The following is a 20674-nucleotide window of genomic DNA, read 5'->3' on the forward strand; positions in this document are numbered from 1 at the left end:
CTTTAGAGAACCAGTTCCCAGTGCCCTCGGATACCAAAACTCTAATCCCTCATATACAATGTCTTATTTGCATGCAATCACACATGTCTTCCTGTTCTCTCTAGGTGATGTATAACACCTGACACAATGCAGAGCAGAATAAGGACAGTCACTGGACTGCCGGCAGTCAATATGCACACAGTCATTGTTTTCCAAACATTCTCTGTCCAGAGCTGATTGAACCCATGGCCGACAAACCTCCAGATACAGAAGAACAGTGCTATGATTTGTCCAAGTTTTCGTCTAAAGGGGAAATCAGGAAAGAGACGTATCACATGTGTGGTGGTTTGAATATGCTTGGGAGTGGCACTATTAGGGGTTGTGGTCTTGTTGGAATAGGTGTGGCCTTATTGGAGTAACTGTGTCACTGGAGGTGGGGGGAAATGTGACCCCCCCCTTCTAACCACATGGGAGCCAGTCTTATCCTAGCGGCCTTCAGATGAAGATGTAGAACTCTCAGCTCCTCCTGCACCAGGCCTGCCTGATGTGGCCATGTTCCCACCATGATGATAATGGACTGAACCTCTGAACCTGTAAGACAGCCCCAATTAAATGTTGTCCTTATAAGAGTTTCCTTGGTCACAGAGTGTGTTCACAGCAGTCAAACCCTAACTAAGACAACATGGGAAACGATTGCAGTGGTTTGAAAGAGAAGACATCCCTGGTAAACCTCACCTCAGTTTCAGCAATGCTTAACAGGGAACTCTCCCCAGCTAGAAATGAGGTCTGATATCAACCAATCATCAGCCCAAACATCAGCACCACTGATTACATCATAGCATGATGTACTGGTGCTGTGTGCTAAGTGGTCTGTCTCTACTCATCTTAAAGAACCTGCGAGGTAGAATCCATGCAAGGTAGCAAAGTCTATGAGTTATGCTCTCTAAGACCACGCAACTAATCCAGAGCCGAGACTTGAACCCATGCCTACGTCACACTGAAGAAAGGTCACCCCTACAAAGAAGTTTGATAACAAAGGTTTCCTGTGATTAAGTGTGGGTAGTACCCGGACCTGGCTGTAACAGCGCTGATGGTCAACCAGAAAATTCTGAGCATCCCTGAGGCCCCCTAGGAGAAGACACTCGAATGCAAATGCCCAGTAGTTAGCTGGTTTCTTCCAAATAGTCAGTACCTGGTGAGCACACTGAGATACTCCAATCAGTAAATTCTCTACGCTGAAATCATGCTGGATCATGCTGACAGCAAGTCAAACGCATGCAGATTCTGCTCAGTAATTCTGCATCCGAAGTTCACACCTTCTGCGCTATGTCATGCCCCCCCCCCCCCCCGCCCTTGCCTGCCAGCAGTCTCGCCTAGATTGCACATTGAAACTGAGACCATGGACACTCAGACTGGTCATTACGGTTGTGGTTAGAAAAGACTGTAGGAGACAGTCAGGCCACCCTTCAAGCAGCACACACAGGTCCACTCAGTCGCAAAAAAGAAAAAGAAAAAAGGCAGCCCACTCCAGCTTGATGCCTGTAACAATGTCACTCTCACCTCCCAGAGAGCAATGTCCAGTCGTGGAACACATTTTACTGGCACTGGTCTGAATACCTCCCTGCAGCCTTTCAACTCTCCCTGTTGGTTCTAATCCTACTCTCTAGATTAATACAAATGTTTGTTCTTTCCACATATAATCTTTTAAGACAATGATAACACCCAGAGTCTTTCCTCTTTCAAGTTAAATATCCTCAATCTTTGAGTTGTTCCTTACATAACATCGCCTCTGAACTCCTTGATCTTCTCTGGGCCAATTCCCGTTTGTCTACACCTGTCTTTAAAGACCCTAACAGTTTCCAGATGTGAAATATGGGCAGAACAATTGTACCTTTACTGTCAACTGTTAAGGTTCTGGGTAGTTTTTACTGGGCTCATTTGAATAATAACTCTCAGTTCACTGTCTCAAACTTTCTGATTTTTTTCTTCCAAGTCTTGCTCTTCAACAAAATGGCTCCCTTTGTCTTTCTTTGCCATTGCTATCTGGAGTTTGTGGTGGTTTGAAGCCTCCCATAATCTCAGGCACTTGAACGCTTGATCCCCAGCCGGTGACAATGTTTAGAGAGGCTTAGAAGTGTGGCCTTGTGGGAGGAAGTAAGTTGCTGGAGGTGGTTTTGAGAGTTTAAAGACTCTGTGTCATTGACTTGTGCTCCCTCTGCCATTTGCCAGCTTTGGAACTGTAAGTCCACATAAACCCTTCCTTCTGTAAGATTCCTTGGTCTCAGTGTTTTATAACAGCCACCGAACAAGCAACTACTATGGAGCCTATAGGCAGATCCTCGAGTCCACCTCAAGCTATCCTTTCTTCACCTAGTTCTTCCCATCTGCGGATACAGAGAACACAGACCACGGCGTACACAGCATATGTGAAGTCCTCCTGGCTTTTTGTCACCCAGAATGTGACCAAGACCCTCCTTACATCATTCATCTAGGTCACTGAAGTTGAGGAAAGGTGGTTTCTTTATGTGCAACCTTTCACGGTCACCAACACTCCCCACCCACTACGTTTAAGGAAATAAAAATCATCTCCCAATCCACATTTTCAATCTTGTCTGTAAAAACGTGCCATGAGCTACCCCACAGGGATCATGTGCCTAACAGAGGAACTTTAAGCGCAAAGAATGGTCCCATGCAACTGTAACTGTAGCACTCGGGTTGCTGAGGCGGAAGATCCTGGGTTCCTACCCAGTCTGGGCTACATACTGAACTCATGGTTAGTTCAGTGGGAGAGTGCTTGCCTGCCATGTCAACCTACAATCCCTAACACTGAGAAAAATCCCAGGTCATCACCATCATCATCAAGCTTCCCTAGGTTTCTGTATTGTAAAACATAGTTTGGGGATGCTGGCATTATCTGTGAAGAACAGACTGCAGGGCTTCATAGAATTTCCCTGGGCTAACACATGAAGAGGGGCTAAAACAGGCGTTCAGACGGCCACAGCTTCCACTGAGAAATGTACTGCCCTCTTTTATATTTATAGATAGATAGATGGATAGATAGATGGATGGATGGATGGATGGACGGACGGACGGACGGACAGACAGACAGACAGACAGACAGACAGACAGACAGACAGGGTCTTCCTCCGTACTTTCCCTAAACTCACTCTATGAGGCTGGCCTCAAACTCATAAAGATCTGCCTGTTTCTACCCCCCAAGTGCTGGAATTAAAGGTATGTGCCACTACCTAACCTCTAAAAAGATATTAAAACCAGAGACAAGCTGTGGCACTTCCCAACGTTCGCCTCTGTCTCATATCTAGGTATTTGGAGAGTCAGTGGGTGTATATTTATTCATTATATAAACTCCCTTAAACATCAAAGCTATCATTATTGAAAACTACCACATGCTGTGCATTAGACTTAGGCCATCTAAACAATTTGTTTGATATTGTCGGTTTATGAATTTCTCTTTTAAAAATGTATTTTCCTCTCTCCCTGCCCATTCTCCATAAGACCCGGAGTACTTCCAATATACTTCAGCAAAAATAAATGAATAAGTAATAAAAGCCCAGACATTTTCTCCAGGGCCTGATAATCCCTTCTATTAATAAGTAAATTCCTCCTGAGTCTCCTAAGAATGAGACATTGTTCTGGCTGATAGGGAACCAGCTGGTGTTAAACACTTACGTCTCTGTCTCCTAGACTTACTCTTCATGTTTCTCTCCCCACGGTATGTCCTGCACTCTCCCTACTGTTAGCCATGTGACCTTGAGTAGGCTGCTTGAGATACTGACACAAGACAGGGATGGCTGTTAAGTTGCACACAGGTCTGAGGACATAGGATGCATGATCATTCTAGAGTCTGGTTTTCTTTTATTTGTCCTTTCTTTCACTTGTTTTCTGTGTCGTCTAATGATCTGTGTCTTTATTTTTTCAAAAACAGTGGGATTAAAATAGAAACAGAGCAGTTCTGCTTTCTCCGAGGACATTTGCCAAGACTGTGTCATTTGCTACCACTGGGGAACCAGATCTGCATTCTCAGCATGTCCACTGTTTGGAGGGAGGGGGAGCACTAAGGGTCTAACGTGTTTTGCAAGTCATACTTTCCTTCTAATTCTTTTCTGTCCCTTCCTCCCACTGTTCTCATCAGACCACAAACAAATTACCTTGGATCATCTAAATCTACCTTCCAGAGGGGTGGCTCAACCGGATGCAAGATGTCACTAGTTTGATGGCAGCCTCTGAGCTCAGTCCCAAGATCATTCTGTCCTCCTTGGGAAACTCTTATTTCCTTGGTTTCCCTGAACTGACTGACACATTCTCTCACAGTCATTGTAGGACTCAGATAAGACATCGTTCTCATCATGAAAGCGAGCTGCCTGCACATCTCTCTCAAAATCAAAACCACTGTGCAGAAAAAGAAAAAAGGAAGAAGCTAATAAAACCGCCTACAGATATACAAGGCAAGAAAGCACCACAGAGCCAGCAGTCGCCCCCCTCACCCCCACTTAGTTTTGTCGTGCGGATACAGTGGCCCACCTCTAAGTTCTACAGAAGTTAGTGAACTCAACACGTTCTCTTGCTGACTTGGTGTGGGAAGAGCACTGTGCTGGGGCCGTGAACCGAGGAGCGACTATTCCACATGGGACATATTTGCAGATACGACTGTTACCTAAGTCAGTCTGCAAGTGATGTGTTTACATGTACTCGCCTCCCTCAACGACTTCCTCACAGCTAAAGAAAGAGATTCCTTTTCTATGTCAGGGTGTTCCGAATTGTTCACACTTCCCCATCTCCCAGAAATAATTGACATTAACTCACACCATTCCACTGAAACTGCTTTCTTAATAGCAAAAATCTAGAGACACCCCCTCCCCTCCTCCAAGTATAACTTCAGTCCTTCTTTTTGTGCATCCTTCCCTGCCCACCGCTGCATTCACGGTGATCAGCAACTTGTTGGCCCAGAAATGTTCACTTCTCTCTACTTCTTGTATAACGATTCCTATATCCACATAGCCAGACTCCAGACACTGCCCATAGGCAGTCCTCTAGAAATGTCCAAATTGGAAACCTGTACATTCACTCAGTTTTAAAAACACACTTGCTTACACATGCACACACACACACACACACACACACAAATGTGCACTTTACACACGCATGTACACAACACACACACACACACACTTTATACAACACTCTAGCCTAGCAGCAGGAAACACAAAACACGTAACAGTCAGAGGTGCTTCATGGAGAAGAGATATCAGATGCTGGGAGAGCCCTAGAGTGCCTGAGGCAAAGCACCTGAAACGAAGGAAGGGCCAGTGTAAAGCCCTGAGCAAGGTGTCTCTGGTAGGCAGGATTTAAAGTGCTGGACAGCACAAAGGAAGGAGAAGGATGGAGGCACCAGCTCAATGGGTTGGACAAGAAGCAGAAAGCCCTCAGGTTCTATGCCACTCCTGTGGGATGTCTTTCTAACCCATCAGATCTACACACTAGATACCTTGAGCATGTTACATGGAAACTCAAATGAGATCCTTATCAACGCAATGAGCTTAGGTATATTTCAGTCCCAAGTCAAGTAGATTACTTGCTCATTCTCCTTCCTCGAGCTCCCTCTGCCCAGCTGCCATCACTCATGAACAGTCACACACATCCTGGCCCTCTTTCCCTTTGCTACTGAACCCCAGTGGCAGGCACATATTCCTTGATAGTTGGACACTGTCTTAGTTGTTGTCCTACTGGTACAACTAAGGCAATTTATAAAGAAAGCATTTAATGGGGGGGGGGGCTCGCTTACAGTTTCAGAGGGTTAGCTCACACTCTCCATAGTGGAGAGCATAGCACGGCTGGTAGGCATGATGCTGAAACAGTAGCTAAGAGCTTACATCTGATCCACAGGCAGCATATAGAGTGAGAGCGTCTATGACTGGGCCTGGAGAGGGCTTTTGAATCCTCAAAGCCCACTTCCAGTGACACACTTTCTCCAACAAGACCACACCTTCCAATCCTTCCCAAGTAGTTCCACTAGCTGGGGATAGAACATCCAACACTATGAGCCTATGGGGGTCGTTCTCATTCCACCACATGCCAGCCCTCCACCACTGCTGCGATCATCCTACCCACACTTCAAACACAGGAATGACTTCCAGTGTGAACATGGAACCCCACCCCCCAACCCCAAATCCAATCTGTTCACAGCTTCACTCTCTCATGCCAATCAGGGCAACTAATTCTTTCTTTCCTTCTCACTCAAAGAAACAAGAAATGTTCCAGGAAATGGCATGAGCAGGGCCACAGAGCCACAGAGACCTCAGTGTGAAGGCTAGTGTCACTTATCACATTGTTGCCCAGGGCAGCCAAGGTCAGTTTCCCAAGTCTCAAGTTCTTTGTAAAGCAGGGATTTCATGACCAGGATTACAGAGTTGTTTTGAGGATTAAATGAGGAAGGGCCCAGCGCACTATCTGTGTTCAGAGCAAAAGTGCTGATGGATCCTAACTCTCAGGTAATCCTGGATCTTTGGGATGGAAATGTCCCAAGATGCTCTTCCCTGGACTTCTTCCAGCTACAACAGTACCTTCTGCAGCGTTCCTATTTTATAGGAAGCTTTTGCTGAGTTTCCTCAAGTCTACAGTAGGAAACATAAAATGGTCTAGGGTAGGAGATGGAAGTCAAGCACTCTCCAGAGTCTGATGAGGAAATTCTCCTAAGTATCTTCTGTAATGAAATACACAGAAGATGACCCTTAAAAACTCAAAACAAAGATGAGTTAGAAAGGCACTGTCTGTCAGAATCACTGAGGAGAACGAAGTGCTTGAGTCTGCTAGTGCCAGGGCTTCAACCAGAGGCTCAGAACCTGCCGAGTCAGGGCAGACTCGGGCCACATGAAGCAATGGGTGACAGTGGGAAGTGACCTATTCACTGCAGTCTCTGACTGATTGTCAAAGCAAAGAGGCCAAAACCTGCTATTACCTCTGTAACTGGAGCTCTTGGGTAAGCGAACCAAAATCCTGCTTAATGCAAACACTGAACTGCAAACACTGATGTCACCAATCATACCCCTCCTTCACAAAGGGTCTTCTACCCTGACCTACCCAGATGTGCTTGCCTGACTGGCTGCAGCGACGCCCAGCTGCTTGAATAAACTGTTATATTCGTTTTCTCTTTGAATGTCTGACACCTTCCTCCTTCTCTGGTAGAGATGTCATGAGCCCTCGTTTAGCACACTGCTCCACCGGCTGCACCCGGGCATGCCTCATGGGGGGAAGGCCATGCATAGAATAGGGGCTGCAGAATTAGCTTCCTGATCATCACCCTCAGATCACGGTAGCCTGATCCTAAGGGATAGGGAAGACGGCTCATACTACTCACAAACAGAGTGACAGCTTGATAATCCGGAATCTCTATCCCCTTTGAGATGAAGTCCTAGGACTGACGAGTTTTTAAAAGACGTCCTTTTACGGTAAAGTTGATTTTCAATCACAGCCCACTGGCTTACATGGGGACCTGCCTTGAGCCACACCTTTACAGGCAAGAAGTTACCAAACAGTGTTTCTAAAACCCGGGATGCTATTATTACCAGGGTGCCCTCCCTCCTTCCCAGCTGGGTTCATTTTTTAATAAGAAACCCAGGGAGGGAGGCTTAAGACTGGACTACTGGCAAGCAATGGCGTTGTAGTTAAGGAGCGGCACGGCTGGTCCTCGCCATAGCCTAGTCATTTACTCACGTTACTTTGGGCAGCTTAACTTCGCCGGAGTTTAAGTGGGCATGTATGACTTCACAGTGTCACCGGCACTTGTTTATAGGGGACCTTTAAAAGGCAATGGTCACGTCGTGCCACCTCACACAATGCCCAGCTCCTAAAAACTCTCGTCAGAATCAGCTGCAGCCCTGGGCCTCAGGACTCAGCTTGCTCTTCTCAGTGCTGCACAATAGCCATGTCTGAGAACAGGACTTAAACTCAGACCTGGCCAACTGCAGACTACGAAAAGGGCTGACACGAGGACTTCCCATAAGCCTCAGCAGTAAGGGGATGTGGCTGGGCTGGATGCCAACGCCAACGCGGTAGAACGGCCTATATAAGCAGTACTGGCTCCAAGTGGAGCCTTGGACACAGTTCATGATGCTTCCTCAGGGGCTGCTCTTAGGGAGTGGCACAGCCAAAGAGGTGCCCCTGTGCACCTCAGGGAGGAAAAAAGGAAGCTTGCCTAGGGCTTCCACAGCTTTTACCCACCCTGTACAGCTTCCCCCAGAACTCCCGTGGAAGATTCAAGACTCTCACTCTTCCTCCAAGCCTGTACTTAGCCCTGCCTCATGGGGCTCCTCTCCTGGAAGACCTGTGAAGCAGTGTTGCCCTCTCTGCACTCCCGTGCTATGACCCTTAGTGGGCCGAGCACTGGGGACCACAGGTTAGGGCTTAAGGAAGAGGTTTTAGTACTGTGCCTGGCCTTCAGATCAACCAGCCCACAGTTTCCCTTCTTTCTCAACAACTCAGCCTAGGATTTTAATAGTAGTTCAGTTTTGATTCACAAATTAGTATGCAACTTACGAATCATTCTATCACACAGATGTGGCCCAAGTCCCGGGGATTCAGGAAGGAATAGGATCTACCCTCTGCTGCTTGGGCATAAACAGGTCTTTTTTCTTGGGTGAGAAACTATGTGAAGCCTTAAGAACTACGAATTGAGGTGCCGCTCCCTTTGCTAGAGGAAATTAGAAAAGGTAAGGTTGCACGGTTTACTAAACAGAGCAAGGGAAAGGCCAGCCACAGACAGCAAGGCAAAGATTGGGTCATGTATGGGTCAGAGTTGTGGAAGCTTCGAGAACATAGACCTCTGGCCAGGAATCTGTGGCTTTTCCACTCCAAGCACGGACACCATGGTCACCACCCCTTTGTCAAACCTCTTTCTCAAAAATATGTTTACATTACGATTCATAAGAGTAGCAATATTACGGTTACAAGGTAGCAGTGAAACTACTTTCATGGCTGGGGGTCACCACAACATGAGGAACTGTATTAAAGGGCGGCAGCCTTAGGAAGGTTGAGAACCCCTGGTCAAAACCATGAGGAGCTTGGTGGAATGTGAAGCACCAGTCACAGACTTGAGGAAAGAGGTCACTACAATCTCTGTTTCTCTTCCCAGGCTGCTAGGGCTCAGGAACTCACCCTAAAATTCAGCAACAGGGACAGCTACAGGGACAACGTGAGAAACCTGTGTCTGAGACGCCAAAGTCCCAAAAAGAACCTGAACAAAACACACACACACACACACACACACACACAAAGAACCTGAACAAAACACACACACACACACACACACACACACACACACACACACACACACACACACACACACACAGCATCCAGAGCCCAGTTCTGAGCCCTAATTTCATTCAAAGTGAATGCTGTAAGAAGCCACGCCTCTCTGTTGCTAATTACTAATGTCTTTGTTTTTAATCTCGGTGAGGCTTCAGAACCCCACCGGGGAGCAGGTGGAGTCTGCACCTAGAGGCACAGGCTGCTGTCTCTATGGGAGACAGAAGAATGCTTCCAAATATTTTCTGCACACCCCCTCCTCCGCCCTGCTCTCAGCCTCCACAGGATCAAGTTTCCCCTGACCCACGGGATCCAGAAGATCTCCAGGCCTCACACTGAGTCCTTTTCAGAAGTCTCACATGACAGCCTGGCGGGCGGGCGCAGCTGTTCCCAGTGAGGGCATTAATAATACAGGCCTTTTTCCGCAAACTCTGGCAAACAGTCTGAAATGACAAGTGGAAACACTGTGTCAAAATTCTCCCTGGGGCTGAGGGTAGGGGTGGCCAGAGTAACTCACCTTTATCTGGAGGGACTTAGGGCTCCCTGGGGGAGGCTAGAGGAAATAGCTAGGGGTCAGAGGGAGGGGCGCAAGCACAGGCATTCTTGAGTGGTCCCTCACCAGTAGACTTCCCAAGGGAATGCTACCGAGGCAAGAGCCGGGAGTACAGCCCTGTGGTTTATTGGCCCAGCAACAGCAAACTACAACGGTGCAGTTGCCTGAGACAGAAGACGTGGGAGGGCACCGTGGGGTGGAGGCTCAGAGGACTTCCATGTCCTTTGTCCCTACGGTCTCTGTACCTAAGACAGCAATGCACTCACTCATGAAGGACCGAAACTGAAGTAGGGTGCAGTATATAGGAAGAAAGCCCAAGCTCAGCCCCCACTGCAGTCGATGCATAACTGACACCAACCCTTCGCTCCCTCTCTGCCTCAGTTCCCTCAGCTCCCTCAGCAGGAAGATGTGGAATGATGGCACATGGTGTAAAGGTTCACTTAAGAATGTGAGGTATGCAGAACATCATCCATCACCCCGAGGCAATGCATGGAAACAGCAGGTTCCCCACGAATGGGCTTCTCATCCTCAGATACAAAACTGATCCCGACTGTCCCACTGGCCATGTCTCTGGGCACCTTGTATTAGTTGGCTCTGATCTGTGGTCTGGAGCCCGGGAGGGCTGCCTCGGGCTGCCTCAGGATAGGGAGAAGAGTGAGCCCCATGCAGCTTTGGGAATTTCTTCTAAGCCAGCTCGCATCTGCAGTATTAGAGCCTGGAGGACCAAGGCTTTCTCCAGCCTCCTCCCTACCACTGTCTCCAGGACCAGAGCAGGGCTGGGGCAAGGGAAACATGTAGGACTCAGGACTGAGGAGAAACTCACTCAGCTGTGTATGTTCAGATTGCACCTATAGACAGCAGACGCTTATCTGGACCTGATCCTAACCCTGAGGGCCCGGCCTCCCAGGTCCCCCTCACTGATTTCTGTTGTGTGGGGACAGCTGAGCACTCTCAGGAAAACCTCTCTGTGCTACTCATCACTGCTCAATGGGACAGACAGAGCTCATGTGTACACACACATGCACACACACACACACACACACACACACGCATACACACCATACAAACGCCATACATACACACACACCCCATACAAACACCATACACACACAATACAAACTCCATACATACCACACACACACAGACACACACACACAATACAAACACCATACATACCCAGACACATACACACCATACACACACAGACACACACCATGCAAACACCATACGCACATGCCATATACATACCCCATACACATACACCATATACACAGACACACACACACATATCATACAAACACCAGACACATCAGCCACACACATCACACACACACACACCATGCAAACTCCATACATATACACAATACAAACACAATATGCACAGAGACACACACACCATACAAACACCATACATACACAGCATATACACAGCCCATACACACATACCATATACACAGACACACATATACATGCCATACAAACACCAGACACACCATACCCACACAGACACACACATACCATACAAACACCACACACACACACACACACACACACACACACACTCTCCCAACCAGACCGGGATCCTGTTCATCCAGACTGGACTCCACTTTACCCTCCCTAACCTGGTAAACAGCAGCTTTGCCCTGTCCTCTCCCAGCCAGTGTGCCCGAGACACCCAGGCACTCCAAGAGAAGAGGAAGAACCCAGAACTATACCTACCTTCAGGATCCTCACCACAGCCCCCTAACCAGTCTCCGCGTCAAATGCCTTACCTGTACAAGACGAAGTCTCCCTAGCTCTGAAGAATCAAAAGTGCCTCCAACACTTCAAAAAAATCCCTATGTTCAATCCACCCTGTTGAAATTCCTCAGCCTGGCAGGTCAAGTATACACCTTGCTCCCCAGCCACCAAACTGATCCACCACAGCCCCTAACGCTCTCGCCCTGCCCCTGGCCACTGGCTCTTCATTCACCTTCCCCAGCCAGGTGTGCTGACGTCACATATCCGGTCTCCAATCCCACCTGTCAATCAAATCTGAGCACTGCAGTCAGCTCAGCCATCTCCTTCCTCCAGCGATCATCCATCCAGGCCTGTCAAAGCCTCCGGCTATTTACCGATGCGGGAGCACCAGATCACTGCAGAGCCGGTAACGGAGAACACCTCAAGGGACAGCAAATACAAAGCCTCTACCTGCTCTACAAGTGACAATCATGGAGGAGAAAAAAAACACACACCAGCCCTGCAGCTCCCCTAGCCCCACACCGGAGAGCCAGAGAGCCAAGTCAAGGCCAAGCTTGTCTTCAGCAAGAAGCTGGGGAGCTTCGGAAAAGCGGTTTTGTCCCTAACCCAACTGTGGGCTTCAGCAGGCTCTCAGTGGACAATTTAATTAATTAATGAGTTCTGGAAGCACAGAACTAACCTCATACAGAATAAAAATATTCTCATCTGACCAATAATGGATTGTAGCAATGGCTGCTCAACTCAGTAATTTACTTTTAAAAACATCAAAACCTCTCTCTCTCTCTCTCTCTCTCTCTCTCTCTCTCTCTCTCTCTCCCTCTCCCTCCACACTCGTTTATTTATTATGCATTGATTTGTGAATATATGTGTGGGCGCACGTGCCACAGCGTTTGTGTGGAGGCCAAAGAACAACTTGCAGAACTCGGCTTTCTCTTTGTACCATGTGAGTCCTGGGATGGACTGACTCACTTCAGGTTTGATACAAAAAGGTTTTCCCACCCTGGCCTTCTCTCGATCATTCTTCTAACCTGGGCTATTTTCATGGACAAGTAATTGCACCCTCAGCCAAGAGGTTTGAAAATTTTCTATCACGATCTAAGCCATCATGGCGGCGCTCTGGATCCAGCGGAGTGCTGAACAGAGTTATAAGCACACTCCACAACAGAAAAAGATGGCTACCCCCGAAGGCACAGTTCCAGAGTCCTCCAGTACCCATGGGTACCAGAAGGCGAAAGGCTGGACATAAGTAACCTTGTAGAGCATCTTTGTCGAGGAGGAAAGGTCTTGAATGGCCAAGGCGTTGGGTCTGGCTACAAGTCACCACCTGAGCACAAACCACAAAACCTTCCTGAACATCACCCACAGCTAAGGCCTAAAACCCCAGGTCGGGAAGCGAGACCACTTCCTGAAGGAGCGTCCTATCTCTCAGACAGCTCGCTCACATGGCATCAGAGCTTCCTGCACAAGTGTGACATCATACTTGCTGGTCTTAGTATTCATGGCTCTCTCTTTAGACAACACATGCAAGGGTGCAGACTAGGCTCACGTGCTCACGGTGCCTGACACAGACCCAAGATGTGCACTAAATGAGTAAGGAATGCTTCCCCGAATAGCCGGGGTGAGGCATACATCCAGATGTCTTCCAGCAGTCCTGCCCCGTGTGTTCATGTCAGGCACCTGAAGGAGAGACAGGCACGTACCAAGTATTCGCCTTGAGAAAGCCAATCCTTGAAAGAGTGAACACTCCCCTGGGGCCACTCCCTCCATCTACCCTCCTCTCTGCCCATGAAAAGCTATTAACTCTTACCTTTCTCAAAGGGAAGGATACCAAAACCCAGACTGGGCAGAATAAACTGTCCACACCCCTTCCCAGCCATTCCTGATAGGCAGAAGCGGGAGGGATGGGATGGCAGTCTACACTCAAGATTACCTCAGCCAGGCCAGTGGCTGAGAATCTTAGCCCTAGTGAGGTCACATGCTATCCCACAGTCAGGGTCCTGCACCACCCTCCTTCATCCCGGGCATGTACAAATGGACACTGAGCAAGCGGCAGGCTCAGAAACACAATGTGTCTCGCAGATGGGCATGGTATTTGGAACCTAAGCTCCAGTCATACTTGTGCAGAGTGAGTCCTATCGGGTCTCCAAGGAAGCTTCCATTCTCCCAGAAATTCGTTCACTCCCATCGACCGTTTCCCATCGAAAACACACAAACTGTTTCTGCCCCAGGAAAGGCTGACAGCAAATTCTCTTCCCTTGTGAATGCCTAGGGGGAGGCCTGTGACGCCACAGACGCACAGCAAGGTGCTCAACACTGTAGGTCTTGGCACGAATCTAGCTAGTATTCAGGTAAAGTAGGAGGACTGGGTGGCTGCTGCGGTCCTGGTGGTTGCAAATGCTAGAGCTATTTGCTAGCTGTAAAACCTTTCTGCATGCCTGCTTCTCTAGGTACAAATATTTACATTATGCCCATTTTACAGTTGTGGTGCCGATGAACTGAGGGAACGGGAGGGCAAACCCGGTGCCCATAACATGAGCACATCGCCTATGTTCTTTCTCCAGTGTGCAAAAGCTGCCGACCTGCCTGCAAGCAGAAGGAGTGACAACACTGGGCCTGAAGGTGGACAGCTGCCCTTGGCACTGTCAAATCAGAACACACTGAGAAAATGGCTCCCAGGGCCAGTGGCAGAGGCACAGATAGATGTTGGTACACTGGTACTGGGGAAGGGCAGTAGGACCACAGTGAAAAGTACTTGGGGCTGTTTGCTCATCTTGGAGAAAAGGAAAAGACAGTCTTCCCTGGAAAACCACACAGTTCTGTGAAATAGCCTCTTCCTTAGCCACCCAGAAACAATGAACCAGGGCAACGAACCAAGAAGGAGCACGACCAGGGCAGCTCTGGACGCAGTGGAAGAGGAAAGCCAGCACTAGATCCATCTGCTTCCCCACCGGAGGGCACACTAGGCTGCACCTGCAGACAGATCCAAACTAAGACTGGGTGGACGGGACAGTGGCAGTCAGTCTCTGTCAGAACAAGCAGGGTGATAAGGAGAGCTACCACAGCAGTTGGTAGTGCACTGAAAAGAGCAAACTAGCACCCCCCCCCCCGAAGTGGTCAGGGAGGGGTGGAGGGTGTGGAGTGGGCCATCACTCTACCAAACATTCTGGTAGTCTCTTAAAAATTAGACATGTTTGCCATGGAGCCCACTGTTTCTAGTCCTGCGCACTTGTCTGAGAAAAAGAGAAAAAGAAAGCTCATGTTCACACAAAAGCCTGTGACTGTTGGCATCCGCCATATTCTTAGCACCTCCAAGCCTGAGAGTAATTAGAATATCCTTCGATGGGTGAAGGGCTATAGTGATTTCAATGAGAAATTGGTCCCCGGCCGGCTAAGGTGTTTGAACACGTGGTCCCAGGTGACAGATTATGGAACCTTTAGGAGGAATGACCCTTCTGTCACAAGGGGAAGGTTTTGAGAGCTCACAGGCTTACCCCACTTCCAGTTCACTCTGTTTCCTTTGTATGGTTGAGATGTGACCTCTCAGCTTCCTGTCCCTGCCAGTGTTGTTACCATGCCATCCCTACCAGTGTGAACTCCAACCCTCTGGAATCACAAACTAAAATAAACTGTCTTCCTTAATGTGCTTTCTGGTCATGGTATTTTATCACAGCAACAGATAACAAATACACAGGCTAGGGTGGCTAACAGCCATGCCGTGGAATAGTACTCAGCCATGAAAAAGAGAGACCTCGGGATGGATTCAACGTCCTCAGTGGGCCTGAGGGTCTTTAAAGTGAGTGTCCAAAATGCATCTCAAAGATTGTGTGCTGTGTTAGACAAGTATCTGGGTAGAGAACAGGGAGGAGCCAGTGCAACGACAAAGGCAGAGGTGCTCCGTGGTTAGGGAACACTTCTGAATCCCAGTTGCATTGGTGGTCATACTGGTCTCCACGCTCAGCACAGCCGTTTCAGGCACCCGCCCCACCCAGTAATTATGCAAGATGGAGCCACTGGAGAAACCACAGTTGTGTTCTATCTCTCCGACCCACCTGTAGAGCTTTCTTGGGATTCTGTAATTATTTTTTAAACAAAATGGATTTAAAGACAGGAGTGCCCAGCCAGTAATCAGGGAGCGCTAGGATTAGAGACCACACCCGTGTGCTCCAAACCCCGGGGTCCTCAAAGCAGATCCAAACGCCCATAGCTCTGAGTGTGGTGTGAGCAAGCTTCTACTCAAGCCGCTGTCTACCCTCCACCACTGTGCTCTGACTTCCTGTGGAGCCGTCACTCTCCCCTAAGACACTTCCTGCTTCGGGACTGCCGCTCTCCTCCTGTCAGGATGTGCATCACACTTACTCAGATTGGAATTACTACGCTTCTCGTTGGTTATCTCCGGCTCCGTGACTGGCTCGGGACTTGAGGAAATGGTTATAAACCTAGCCGATAAAGTCCCGTCCATAGAACACATAAGAAAATCTTTCAACTGAATTATGGGATGAAATTCACTGCAACTTTTTATAAAAGCCCGGAGGTTCGAGCTGAAACGTCATAGAAGGGAATACGTAGACAGCCCGGGCATTCGTGAAAAGAGTGGAGCAACACGAACCTGGAAGGAAACCCGAGCACCTCAAGGTGGACATCGCGGTGAAAGTGGCTAAAACTAAATCTGGCACACTGAATGAAAAGAAAAAGAAGGAGAAAAAGAAAAAGAAAGAGAAAAAGAAAAAGAAAATGGCTGGTCCTGGCTGGCTATGGTGGAGGAGAGGCAGGGACATCTGCGAGAATCCACAGAGGACGTGGCCAGACTGAACTCTGCCTTGTGGGAAAGCGGGGAGGAGAAGGGAGAGGGAAGAGCAGGAGAACCAGATGCAGCAGCCAGAAAGGAGGCCTGAAGTACAAAGAGAGCAGGTACCCAAATACTTGGATTTTACAAAAGAGCAGCCCAGCCCCCTGAGCTGGAGAACTCAGGGTAGGAAGCCAGGAGGGGGCTGAGAGGTCCAGGAAGAACCCAGCAGTCACTCTCCGCTTTGATATGTTAAATAGGCACCTGGCCACTGGTTCCCGGGGTTCAGGGTTCAAAACCTGCCACAGACAAGGATCGACCAGAAGTCAGAGCACCTGCAGTGCCATCTCAGAGACAGTTTGCAGCTTCCTGAAAAGCAAAGGCAGACCTACCATAAACCACACAGCCGGTCCCTGTCATGGCTTCTCACAAGAGAAATCTACTTGTGGGCTACACAAAGACTGCTTTTTTTCTTACGCTTTTCAAATGCTTAGTGACTTTAATAGCCGCAAATTAAAAACAATCCAAATATTTGCCTAAATGTGCGTGGTGAAACCTTGGGACATCCACGCCCCTTTAGCAGTAAAGGAAGAAATGGTTGCTTCACACACTAGAGACCGACACAGGAGGAAAGGGGGTGCATGCCACAGAAACCCAGCTTCCTGTGGTCTTAGGAAATGCACGCTGTGGTGAGGAGAAACGGAATGGCCATTGATGAGGTGGGAGGGAGACAGAAAGGAGCGGGAGGGAAGAATACAGCACAGGAAGAGACGTGGAGAAGCCCACAATGGGTTGTGAGCACGGACGTGATCCACAAGCAGATATATATGCCAAAACTCCTCCATGCTGCGCAGTTTAAACATAGGTAGGTCGGTTATCTATCGATCATTCCTTGGTAAAGGTGGAGGGAGTGTGATAATAATGGTGTTTTGTCCCCCACTGAATCGGCTTCAAGGAGAAAAGCCTTATGCAAATTACTACTGGTCTCCACAAGGGGTAGGAACCCTGCAGCCTATCTGTTACAGAAGGAAGCTGGATCAGAAAGCCTCCAGGGCCTGGGGGACCTGCAGCTGCCATCAAGTCAGCTCAAGCACCCAACATCTCCAAGGTTGAGCACTAACGTCTCTGTGTCGTGAGCCCTGGTGGCTGATCCTAGCAAAAGCAGACACAGAGGCACACACTGAACAAAAGGCAGTGGGGAGGCAGGGAGATGAGGGGTCACATCTCTGGTAACTAAGATGTCACCTCCCCATCCTGGGTTGTCATTGCTACAAATGTCTACAGCAGCAAAGCTCACTGCAAACTAGGACAGGAAGGCAGCAGTGTAGCGTCCGGGCCAGCATTCCCTTTGGCCAGGAAGATTTGATGAGACAGACTCTGGTCAGTCAGGAGACCAGACTCCTGTTTCCTGAGCAATAAGTAAGACCTCCTCCTTTCTGGGTCTCTACTTCTTCCAAGGGAGGAGGCAAAAAGAGCCCTTTCTGAGCATCCTGTGGAACCGAGCCGTCACAGTCAAAAGAAGTCTTGATTCCCTGTGAAACCGCACCCCAGGACTTCACCACCCCCAGCTTAGTCAGAGCAGAGCTCTCTTCCATCTGGTGGTGCCATTCTAGACAGCCCCTGGCCACTCTGCCTTGTCCCCTCAGGTGCCCCTCTTCCCCATGTGCACTGGCTAAGGGTTTCTTTGCTGTGGTAGAACAGCATGACCAAAAGCAGCCTGAGGAGGAAAGGGTTTTCTCTGGTGTGCTGACCGACCCCTTCAGGTATAGCTTCATACATACATACATGCATGCATGCATACATACATACATACATACATACATACATACATACATACAGTAATTCTATGTCAACTTGCTGAGAAACCTCCATATGGGTTGAACAATGGCTACGCCAGTTTGCACATCATCAGTGGTGAATTATGGTTCCTTTCCCTACATCTTCACCAGCACTTCTTGTTGTTTGCTTTCTTCACTTGGGCGGGATGGAATTCCAACCTAGTTTTAATTTGCATTGCCCTGATGGCTAAGGATGTTGAACGTTTTAGAATATATATGCTGCCTGTTCAGTTCACTGACACACTCATTGACACAACATTTGTTGCCTGAGGTATACTTGGCCAAGACCTCTGCAGGCTGTCCATTCACTCCAGTGATTGTTCTCTTTGTTTTATGGAAGTCTCTTGGTTTCATTTCAACCCTTCTCGTGCTATTAGAGTCCTGTTCAAAAAATATCCCAGGCAAGAAGACTTTGATCTGGTTTTGCAGCTGTTTACTGAGTATCTACTACATGGCAGCCAGATAGCCCAGCCTGCTTGGGCAAGAAATTCTGGCCCAGCCTTGGGCACACAGATTTAACAAGGATAAGGGGAGGAACATTCTGGAAACAAGACCATATAGGATATAGGCTCTCCTGCCAGCTAGAGCTATACACCTCCAGCTTGTCTTTCAAGCAGGTATATTCCAGGGTGTCCAGACCCCTAACCTTAGTTCGAAGGGTTTGGTCTATGATGAACACACTAAGTAACACATGAGATGCTGGCTTGTTTTATGTCAACTTGACGCATGCTAGAGTCATTTAGAAGAGGGGACATCAAATGAGAGAATGCCCCTAGTAGACTGGGGTATGGGCAATCCTGGGGTATTATTGTGATAGATGATTGACATGCAGGGCCTGGCTGTCTGAGGGTGGGGCCACCCCTGAGCTGGTGTCCTGGGTTCTGTAAGAAAGCAGGCTGAGCAAGCCACAAGGAGCAAACCAGTGAGCAGCACCCATTCCATGGCCTCTGCATCCGTGGCCTCTGCATCAGCTCCAGGGTCCTGCCTTGAATCCCTGCACTGGCTTCCCCTAGTGATGGACTGAGCCATGGAGGGGGAAAAATGTCTTACAGATCTATGTTATACAGCAGCACCCTTCACAGTACCAAAGAGCTGGAACCAGCTAGATGCCCATCAACTGAGGAAAAGACAAAGAAAGGAGGTCTATCTACGCAACAGAATTCTATGCAGCCATTTTTAAAAAACCATAAGAATGGGTAGAACTGGAAATCGTTGTGGTGAGCTAAGTAACCAGATTCAGAAAGACAAAGTGCCTTATGTTTTCTCCCATACGTGGATCCTACCTCCAATCACAAAACATGCATGCCCTTGTAAAGAAATCTGAGAACTCAGGAGAGGGAAACCTTGTTTCTAGTCAGCAGGGACGGTTGGGAGGTTACAGTGGGGGCCCGCCCGTCTCCTGGGGCTTCGAGTGGACAAGCTGCAGGAAACACAGGCTCCCAGAGCTGATGTTCTCTCACAGTACAAGGAAGAGCCCCTGGGAGATGTTCAAACTCCATGGCCCCTGTTCACAAGCATTCCACATTCTGAAGTAGAGTGATACTCCCTTAGGGGAGGAAATGCTTGCAGGCGCTGGCTTGGGAACCCTGCCGATGACCACTTGCTGTGAAGGGCACTTGGCAACTCTGAGAGGAGCTTTTTGATAGCCAAGCTTCAGTTTCCCTATCTGAGACATGGGTGCAGGCACAGTGCCAGAGGGTGCAGAGGTAAGAAGAGGGCGCATAGACAGAGCAGAGAGAATGGGTGCTCAAGATTTCCCCAGTCCTTAGAGTAAAACCTTCTCCACCTGCATTAGCACCGAGAAGGAAAACCAAGTCCGTGGAGAAAGGAGGTTTACATCCAGGACAACTATAGGCTCCGTCCGAAGGGTACTGGGGCTTTGGTAACCATGCAGGGGAGGCCTGAGAAGGACAGAGGCAGGGCTGACACGTTCCATAGCTAGTTACATACAAAAGCTCAGGGGTCAGGCAGCCCCGGGGGCCCAGGCCCCTCCCAATTCCGACGTCTTCCTTCAGAACACCCCATGGCTTCACCTCAAAAGCTGACCACCAGCTGCTAGGTGGTCTGGATTCCTGACCGCTGAGCTTTCCTACCTTTCTAATCCCTGACCCGCAAAAGGAAAGTGGAATGTCACCCTGTCCCTAAGCCCTGTTTTCAAAGGACATGCGAGCAAGGAGTGTAACCAGAAGACTGAGAAGGAAGGGGGCCAGGACTCCATTATGCTAATGTAATTAGTTCTAATCTGCTGACAGCAAGGCCTTGAAGAGAGAAAGAGGCTTTTGTTGAAACTTCATGTTTGGTAGGAAGTCACCCTCTCCCTCCCTCAGAGATTATGAGCCCCAGCTGAGGTCCTGGCTTTCACATCTAGTGTTGCCACTGCTGAACCCTCCTTTTCACACTTCTCTGTCCAGCCTCTCAACTCTTCCAGAAAGAAAATGCACCCCAGATGTTGGTCAGTAA

The 20674-nt window shown here is 48.7% G+C and overlaps 1 protein-coding gene across 10 annotated transcripts in view; it reads right to left on the bottom strand.

Moving 5' to 3' along the window:
* Positions 1-20674, bottom strand: part of St6gal1 (ST6 beta-galactoside alpha-2,6-sialyltransferase 1) — a 126505-nt gene that overhangs the window by 73527 nt on the left and 32304 nt on the right. Inside the window, exon 1 of one of the 10 annotated variants that reach the window (XM_087575473.1) lies at positions 11626-11842. The exons of 8 other annotated variants lie outside the window; for them this stretch is intronic. The gene's annotated coding sequence lies outside the window, so the exon portion shown is untranslated. Of the gene's footprint in view, positions 1-11625; positions 11843-20674 lie in introns of those variants that run through there. One more of the 10 variants, XM_087575481.1, reaches the window with a different exon arrangement.

The sequence above is a fragment of the Rattus norvegicus genome, chromosome 11 (genome assembly GCF_021556685.1).
Source record: "Rattus norvegicus strain SHRSP/BbbUtx chromosome 11, alternate assembly SHRSP_T2T, whole genome shotgun sequence".
Taxonomy (NCBI): Eukaryota; Metazoa; Chordata; class Mammalia; order Rodentia; family Muridae; genus Rattus; species Rattus norvegicus.